Genomic DNA, 10,000 nt, shown 5'->3' with positions numbered 1-10,000 from the left:
GAGATGGGAGAGGGATGGGAGGGGGGGAAGAACTGGAGAAGAAAGAGAACTAATGAAGAAGAGGAAGAAGGAGGAGGAGGAGGAAGAGGAGGAGGAGACTATGAGAGATGAGGGAAGGATGAGGGAAAGGAGGACAGGATGAGGATGAGGAGTGGGGAGGGTTAGGCCAGGGATGGGAAGGGGTGTATAGGGGGTGAGGCAGGTGAGGTGTGAGGTGAGGAGGGGTCGATACTGTCCAAGGTCAGGGCCAGGTAACTGTACTACGCCACACACTACCACCAGACGCCACACACCCCTCTCCCCCATCACTCACCCCCTCACCCCTCTCCCCCATCACTTCTCTCACCCCCTCGCCCCTCTACCCTCCGCTCACATGACTTTCTTCTCTCTCCTCACCCCTTTTTCTTCTCACCTCTCTTTCTCCCCTCCCCTCCCCTCCCCTCATCATTCTTTCTTTCCTCGTCACCCCTCCCCCCACCCTTTTTCCTTCCCTCCCCTCCCATTGCCTCTTTCTCTTCCCTCCCCCTACCCTTCTTTCTCCTTTCCCTTACCCTTCTTTCTCCTTTCCCTTACCCTTCTTTCTCCTTTCCCTTACCCTTCTTTCTCCTTTCCCTTACCCTTCTTTCTTCTCTCCCTTCATTTCTCTTTTCACATCCACCCACTCTTCCTTTTCTCCCATACTCCCCTTTTTCCCTTCCCTCGACCCTCTATATCCTCTCCCCCACAGCCCTCTTTCTTCTGTCCCCTCACTCCTCTTTCTCCCACCCCTCCTCCTTTCTCCCCTCCTCACTCCCCATCCTTTCTCCTGGCTTGTGTCCCCCTCCCCTCCATCACCCTTCCCTTCTCCCATCTCCCCTCCCCATAACTTTCCTTCTTCATTCTCTCATTCTGTCTGTCTGTCTGTCTGTCTGTCTCTCTCTCTCTGTCTGTCTGTCTCTCTCTCTCTCTCTCTCTCTCTCTCTCTCTCTCTCTCTCTCTCTCTCTCTCTCTCTCTCTCTCTCTCTCTCCTCCCTGTAACCCCCTCTTCCCCTTTCCTCTACTCCTTCCCCCCCATTTCTTCTTTTCTTCCCCCAACCTTCCCCTTCAATTCCCCTTCCTTTCTTCTCCCACCCCAGCACCCTATCTCTTCCTTCCTCTCTCTTATCTTCCTCCCTCCTTCCTAACCCTTTCTCCCTCCTGTCACTTCCCCCTCTCCATCACCCCCTTCCTCCATCTCCCTTCTCCCTCACCCCCTCACCCCTTCCTCTCTCCCTCCCGTCCTTTCTTTCATCCTTTCATTACATCTCGTCATTTTTTTCACCGAACTATCAATCAACACACGTCCGGTTTTTCTATTCTTATTTTTTTATCTGTCACTCCATCTTTCTCATTAGTCTTCCGGTTCTTTTGCTTTATCATTCATTGTATCTGTGAATTCCTCCTTTCCTTTCACTCTGTCACCTTTTTTTTTACCTCTTTCTCTGTTCTTCCTATTCTTCTCTGCTTCCTCAGTCTATCTCTCTAGTCAGTCATGTGCATTCTTATTTCTGTGTATCTCATCACTTCATTCCACCTTCCTTATGCTCCATTTCCTTATTTTTCTTGCATTTTCCTTTTCCTTTTTTCGTTCTTCGTCCTTCATTCTTCTCTTCCTCTGTGTGTCCTCATTTTTCAGGCCATTACCATATCACCTTTTCGTTCTTCTCTCATTTTCCCTTCATCAGCCTCATTTTCCTTCCTCTCGTATTCACTTTCTCATTGCCTTGTATTTCTTCCTTTCGCCCACCTTACTTCCACTTTGTGTTCTCATTAGTTCCCAATTCTTTTTTCGCGTTTTCCTTCTCCATCATTAGTTTTTTTTCTTGTCTTACAGCTTCTAATTATTGACAGTATAGTTCTTTTTTCACTTATTATCATTCCTACCCCATGCCCATTTTAGAGAAGGGGTGAGGCAGGACCTAGAGACAGAAGATAGAGTCCCAAAAGTAGGAGCATTATCAAACAAAAGTAAGAAAATTGCATGTAAAAATAGAATAGTCAAACGGCATGCCTATTCACACGTCATTCATGCCTTGGAAATCTTGGCTATTACATGACATGAGGTGCAACAGAACGAAGGTGCCTTTCACTGTGTAATGAATATGTTATGGATCTTTCAAACACCGTATCATATTTGTCGAACACACGGGAAAATTGTTAGAATGTTAGGTTGCACGTCAAAGCATAAACACTGGATGAGGCAACTGGCTAATCTTAATGTCTACCCACGAATATGTACACAGTGTTTTCCGATTTGTGTGTGTGTGTGTGTGTGTGTGTGTGTGTGTGTGTGTGTGTGACGTTTCCTGGACGTGGAAAGGAAGCGTGTCGAAATAATGATTACAGATGAGAAAGTCAACATCAAATAGCGAGATATCAATACCCCCACCCCTCACACTGCACTCCATCGGCAGAGAGAGAGAGAGAGAGAGAGAGAGAGAGAGAGAGAGAGATGATTCATACCTCCGCATTGGGAACGAACTACATAGCCTAGGCCCAGAATTAGATGCATAACTGTACAAAAATTATTCAAGCCACTATTTCTTCTCTCTCTCTCTCTCTCTCTCTCTCTCTCTCTCTCTCTCTCTCTCTCTCCTGGTTACGCACATCCATCTCCCAAATGAAAGAATTCGAGTGCGATTTCCAAACCGGTCAGATTCGTAGACAAAGTTCGTTTTCCCCTTGTCCCATATCACCAATTAGGGACCTGGAGGTAAACTGGCTGCTGCTGGTCGTGTTCTGAGGGAAGGTTAGGACTTAGAAAAAAATTGATCGTCTGCCTTCATGCCTCACATGCAGTTGATAGGCAAGAGTTGATTCTTTATTATTATTATTATTATTATTACATGTGGAGAGAATGGAGAATGAAAGACTGACTAAGAGGGTGTATGTAGGTGAGGTGGAGGGAGGGAGAGGGAGGGGTAGACCGAGGATGAGGTGGAGGGATGGAGGTGAGAGGTATATGAGGGAGGGGGGGTGAGTTGGGGGGAGGGGAGTCAAATGGTGGGTGACAGAGTGACTTGGAGGCGTTTTGTCTGCGGCCACCCTTTGCGGGATTAGGGCGTCGGGCTATAGATAGATAGATTATTATTATTACCACGACCGTCAGAACTACCAACATTACCACAGTCCAGCTACCAATGTTACCACAATCTAGCCACCAACATTACCACACTCTAACAACCAACATTACCACACTCTAACTACCAACAATACCACAGTCTACCAGCACTACCACAGTCGAACTACCAGCCCTACCACAATTTTCCAGTGCTACCTCAATCCAGCACCCAACATCACCACAATCTACCAGCGCTACCACAATCCAGCTACCAAATCACCACAATCTACTAGCGCTACCACAATCTAGCTACCAACATTAAAACAATCGAGCCAACCACCAACATTACTTCAACCTTGACTTTCTTTCAGCACCTTGCCTGCGTACAGTGCTGGCTACGAGGGAACCATGTCATTCGTAATTACAGTGGCGATTACAGTCATCACTACCATTGCCTCTGCCATTACTACCATTACCTCCAACGCTACCATAATCCAGCCTTCTCCACCACTATCACAGCAATCTCCACCGCCACCACCACCATCACTGCTATCTCCAACACCACCACCATCATAACTATCCCCACCATCACTGCATCACAACTATCCCACCACCACCACTACCATCATAACTATCCCCACCATCATTACTATCCCCACCACCACCACCACCACAACTACCACCATCACTCTTTCCCACTGTTTCAGACCAACACCACCGACATGCATTATTTCATCCCGTCACACCACCACACCACACCACACCACACCACCCAGCATAACGCCTCCCAAGTCTCCCATTGCCTATGACCTTGGGGGGAGGGCGTGGGACCAAATCACCTTGATGTCCTGAGCCATGATTTATTCCTTGATTTATTCCCGTCTGTCCCCACGCGACTCATCACTGACTGCAGAAAAGCCTGATACAAATTCCGATTATACAGCATGACCCTGATATTGCACCCCCGTATCGTGGGTTGCGGTGGATGGTTCAGTCTCCTGGTGTGGGAAGAGAAAAGAATCTGGCTGGATCATTAAAAGTCTAACCATTCGTGCATTCATTGGTCATTGAAAAGTAAACCGCATAAAGGTAAGGGTCGTTGATATGTTGGTGCTATTATTCAAGTAGGGGCCTTACAGAAGTACCAAAGGTTTTAGTTCGCGATCTGATGAAATAGTAGACCAAAAAAAAAAAAAAAAGGTTACTAGTTGTGGAGTGACGATGATGTGTTTTTGTCAGTGCTTGGAAAGTTTTTTGATTAGTAAATAGGTTAAAATAAGCTCATCATTCGCGTATAGTGTTGTTGGCTAACGTTGATGGAGTTTAGAGTAGAATCTGATTAGCTGATAGGTGACAATCGCTACAGCCTTCATGTTACGTGAACCCCTCAACCTTTATGTGTTACGTGGTGTGGTGTGACGCTGATGGATGGACAGTGTGTACCCAGAGTTGCGTAAGCCGTGCGTTGTCCCATCTAGCTCAAGGTACGCAGTCCATACGCTCTTATTTTAATCAATCCTCCTGTACTTTGACATCCTTACACTTTCATTTTTGCCACAACCAGACGATTTTATTCAGTTCAGAGTACACCCTCCGAATATACGGATTTAAATACAGCCTTCATTAACCCACTACAGGTCTTGAAAATGAGTAAGACCGTCAAACTTTTCATCTTCGCTAATGCGATTTTTCCCTTACCCGTTTTCGGCCTTTTTTTTTTTTTTTTTTAATGTAGTGTCCCCTTTCATTGTTCACCATTTCTAAAGCGATTTCCCATTTTCTTCGGTACTGTCATTTCTTACAAGATTGCACCCTTTCTTATGCTGTTTCACCCTTTTTTGTGCTGTTTCGCCCTTTTTCTATGCTGTGTCGCCCTGTTTTATGCTGTTTCGCCCTTTTCTTATGCTGTTTCGCCTTTTTTTAAAGATGTGTCGCCCTCCCTTACGTGGTTTTGCCCTTTCTTAACCATCTTCGTCCCCCTTCTTGCCTGGCTTTTCTCATTTCGGTCATTGCACCCTTCCCTTACCTTCTCAGCCCGTACGTAACTAATTAGTGGTACGCTTTGTGGACTAGAGAGAGAGAGAGAGAAGGAGAGAGAGAGTAAATATCATCCACAGAACTTGACCTTGAGCTTTGACCTTGATTTTTACCCTATTTAAATTGAACCAGATTACTTAATTCAAAGATATTCTCGAGCAAAATTTAAACACACATCTCCCATCTTAAATTTAATTCCATCATATCCTGGAAAACCGTGAAATTATTTATACCTAATCGCCCCCTCCAGCTTCTTAAAACTTTCGTTCAAATTTGCTTTATATCTTCCCCTTTTAAAATTGGTCAGAATAATTGGTTGTAGCATAGCAGTGAAATGGCGGGGGACAGGGCGACATGGAGGCGATTTGTTTGTGGCCACCCCTTACGGGATTTAGGCGTCTGGCAATAAATTGATAGATAGATAGATAGTATAGCCGACATGGAAGGAATCTTAGCATCTTTTCCTTAGCGATTTATTCAGCATATTACACTTCGAAATGGGTGGAAAAATTGGTTGCAAGAATTAATAGGTGAATTCGAAAATGAACTGAGTGAAAATTGTATCCGCGTTTGAGGGTTGTAGGATAGCTGACACGGGAGGTTCCTTAACACATTTTCTTTAGCGATTTTTTTCTGCATCTTACACCTTAAAATTCGGCTATATGTTGCTTGTATTTTTCTAGTATCGATATAGTTTGTATCAGTGGTCGTAGTGTAGCTGACACGGAAGGATTCTTAGTGCCTTTCCCATAGCGATTTATTTTGCTTATTACACCTTAAGATTGAGGTGTAATATGCAGACTAAATCGCTTAGGAACAGGTGCTACTACTCTTCTATATCCCTCAGGATACGAAACTGTCCGTGGAGATAAGGCGACTGGAAGTGATTAGTATTTGATAAGGATTGATAAGAACGATTGCCATAATTAAAGAAAATGATTAACAGCAGCACAGAACAAAAGAAGAACAGAAATAACAGTATAACAGCAGCCTAAAATATACCTCCATAACACGAGAACAAGAACATGGCGGTATGTCGTAAATGCCAAGATAACAGTGTGGTGGGGAGATAACACGATGATAACAGGGTAACTGGGGAATAACGTGTGTGTGTGTGTGTGTGTGTGTGTGTGTGTGTCCAGTTAGTGGGGTTATTGCAGCTCTCGTTATTATTCCTTCCTTCCTTCCTCCTCCTCCTCCTCCTCCTCCTCCTTCTCCTCCTCCTCCTCCTCCGGCCTGGTGATCTGGTGACGTCACAGCCAAGGTCGCTCAATAGGTAATCAGGAATCACCCTACCTGATCCTATGGGGGAGGGGGAGGGGGGAGGGAAGGGGAGGGAAGAGGGAGAGAGTTGGGTTGGGGGTAGGGTTCGTAAGAGGGAGATGGGAAGGGGGAGAAAAGATTGAAAAGGGGGAGAAAGGGAGGGGTAGAGAAGAGGGGAGAGGGCGGGGAAGTGGAAGGGAGAGAAGAGGAAGTTAGATAGGGAGGAAAAGAAAAGAAGAGCAAGGGAAGGAAGAAATGCCGGAGGGAAAGGGAGAGAATATCGCAAGGGAATAGAAGGTTGACGGGAGAAGAAGAAAAGGAGAGAGAGGTAACGAAATATGGCTTGTTGCTTCCGTAGACTCGTGGGCAAAAAAATTGAGCACATTAGAGAGAAAAGAGGAAGGTAATGAAATGTGGCTTGTTGCTTCCGTAGACTTGTGCGCACTAAATTCTGAGTAAAATCGTCTGTAGGTAGCAAGCACAAAAAAACAAATAAATCTAATCGCGCTGAAGGGGTTAATGGAGGCTGTTGCTCACCCCTGCACCCCGACTTGTCTCTCCTAATCTGAAAAAATCGTCCGGTGGCAAAAGAATATAAACAAGTGACGTCATAGTGCGCCGAGGGGATAAAGGTGATATTGAGATTTACGTCACTAATTCTTTTTCTAGCTTTGTTATGTTTCTGTTTGCATTGACGATTTTTATTGTTTTTTTTTTTTCTTTTTTCTGTGATTTAGTTACTCTATAATTTTGTTTCTTTCTCTCATCCTGTATTTTCTAGTGTGTTTTGTTTTTATGTTCGTTTTTTCTTTTTGTTTGCCATTTTCTTTTTTGTGTGATTTTTGGTCACTATATACTCCTATTTTCAGTTATTATATCCCTTCTTCTCTTCTTTGTCTTTTTCTACTCACTGTTGCGTTCAAGTCTTCCTTTTTCATTTATTTAATTATTTGTTTTGACTTTTTATTTATTATATTCCTTGCGGTGATTGTGATTAGCTTGATTTTATTCTCGCTTTTGTTGTGGATCAGTTGTTATTGATGATTTCTTTGTTGCCAGTGTTGGTATGCTAGGGCAGTAGTAGTGGTAGTAGAGGTAGTGGTAGTAGTAGTAATAGTAGTAGTAGTAGTAGAGGTACAGTAGTATTAGTAATAGTAGTGGTTGTTGTTGTTGTTGTTGTTATTTTATAGTACTGTTGTTCTCACCTAGCAAATTTCCCTAACCCTTTACAGCTCGATTGATGGCCAGATTTAGTCAGATTGGAGGGTTGATTTGATTAGTACCAAGGAAAATCAATCTTACCACAGAACTGAGGCAAAAAGAGATTGCTTATATTCTTGCTTGCTTAGGATATAATTGTTGATGTCTATAGTGATTGATGTTGATGATGTTGATTTTGTAGCTGATATTGCGGTGGTTCTTGAAGTGGTGATGATGATGATGATGATGATGATGATGATGATGACGATAATGATGATGATGTTTCTTGAGGTGATGATGATGATGATGATGTTATTGTTGTTGTTGTTGTTGTTGTTGTTGTTGTTAGCGTAAATACCCCACTCTGGTTCTACATCCATTACCATCAATTACTGAAAATGCCCCTGCCAATAGTGTAATTAAGGGACCTATTATCATCATCAATTACCGTCATCATCTTAAGAATCATGACATACCTTCCGTAATCATTTCTTTATACGCACATACACGTGGATGCATACACAAACACACACACACACACACACACACACACACACACACACACACACACACACACACACACACACACACACAAGGGAATTATGGGATATCACGTAATCATTCCTTATAAACACAAACGGGCGTGTGCATTTTTATAGACAGATAGATAGGTAGGTAGGTAGGTAGATAGGTAAATAGATAGAGAGATAGATAGACGTACGGTAGGTATGAATTAGACCTATTTACCATGAAATGGATTGGTCTGCTAACTCCTACGTCATATCCAACACCATCTTCGTCATAATGTTATCACCAACCTGTACCACTGTCACCACCATCATTATCATCATCACCACAAACACCACCACCACCACCTTCATCACCACCACAGACACCACCACTACCATCATTACCATCACCACACTAAACACCGTCACCACAGCCCCCACCACCACCGTGCAGTAAGCGATGGTTCTCGTGCTAGATGACCCCCACACGGCACGAAGTCTCCCAGCAGTAATTACATTTTCTTGTCGGCAAATATTAGTGTCTTGTGTTGATTAGTTTGGCCCGGCTGGCGTCTCCCCATTCCCCTTTCTTCTCCCCCCCCCTTTACCCCTCTCCCCTGACGCCCCTCTCCCCACCTCTTCACACTGTCCCTTCCTCTCCCTCCTCTCCTTCTTTCCCCTTTCTTCACCTCCTCGTCGCCTCTTCACATCATCCCTTCCACTCTGCTCCCTTTCCCCTCCTCCTCTTCTCCCTGTCTCTTCACGCCGTTCTTCACCTCTCCCTTTCCCCTCCTTCTCCTCTCCCCACCTCTTCACACCTCCTCAACCCCTCTCCTCCCACCTCTTCCCCCACATCACCTCCCCCTCTCTCCCTATCCACACCATTCCCCAAACCCCTCCCCCCCAACATCTTTCCGCACACCACCCCGTCCCCCTCTTCCTTTCACCAACCCACCCCACCTCATCCCACCCGCTTCCCTGTCCCCCTTTGTACTTTCTTTCGGCTAACATCAGACGATTCTGCTGAGCTCAGGGGAAACCACTACAGCAAAAATGGAAAAAAAAAAAAGGTGTCAGTTATTTATTATTGTTATTATTTTATTTTTGCTGACTACATATTTTTATTATATTCCAGCTAAAGCCAGAAGATAATTTCATTCAGATCACAAAAACTCATCATATCCACAGGTTTAAACTCATATAGATTCGTCTGGTGTTAGGAAGAATTAAAGAAAGCAAAAAAGTCATCGTCTTCAAGAGACGGGGGAAGGAGATTGACGCTAAGGAAAACGGAAGAGTTATGGAAGGAAGAAAGGCGTCTGCTAAATATATTCCATCCGAACCCGTAACACATTTCCATAATTACATCCCATTATCGTATAAATGCATCATGCGGCTGAGTCCCATTGTGTGGCCCCCCAAGCCGTTTATGGAGCCGGGATAATCACATTTCTTTATTTACTGTCCTCCAATTTACGGCGACCTTGAAACCTGGAGCCTGGAAATACGACGCAGGTGGTGGATGAGTGAGTGTTGGCGCTGGTGTGTCTGTGTGTGTGTGTGTGTGTGTGTGTGTCATTAATCCCTTCACTCCGATGACGTATTTTATTGCTCATTCCTCAGGCGGGTGCTGGAGAGGGACGCCTTCATGTGGTGGCACTGATATAATGGAGGGACTGCCTTGCCTGCTTATACAACTGTCCCTCACCTACTTCCCAATCCCCCAAAAGGAGGATGGTGGCCTGCAGAAAGACAGTTTAAGCCTGCAGTCCACTGGGTTTGCATTTCAGATGAGCCTGGGGTAGCAGCTACTACAACTACAATCATCAGGCGATTATATTCAGCTGAAGGGAGACTTTTTGAGATGGATGAGGTTACACATGGCATTTATTAAGCCTTTTAACACACACAC

General features: G+C 44.6%; 1 protein-coding gene across 1 annotated transcript in view; it reads left to right on the top strand.

Annotated features, from left to right (window-relative positions):
• LOC145409274 (TOG array regulator of axonemal microtubules protein 1) overlaps positions 1 to 10,000 on the top strand; it is a 137,582-nt gene that overhangs the window by 75,352 nt on the left and 52,230 nt on the right. The gene's annotated exons all lie outside the window — the stretch shown is intronic.

Source organism: Coenobita brevimanus, chromosome 80 (genome assembly GCF_032717465.1).
Source record: "Coenobita brevimanus isolate Jiangsu-jjx chromosome 80, ASM3271746v2, whole genome shotgun sequence".
NCBI lineage: Eukaryota > Metazoa > Arthropoda > Malacostraca > Decapoda > Coenobitidae > Coenobita > Coenobita brevimanus.
This window is presented reverse-complemented; position numbering and strand designations above follow the sequence as displayed.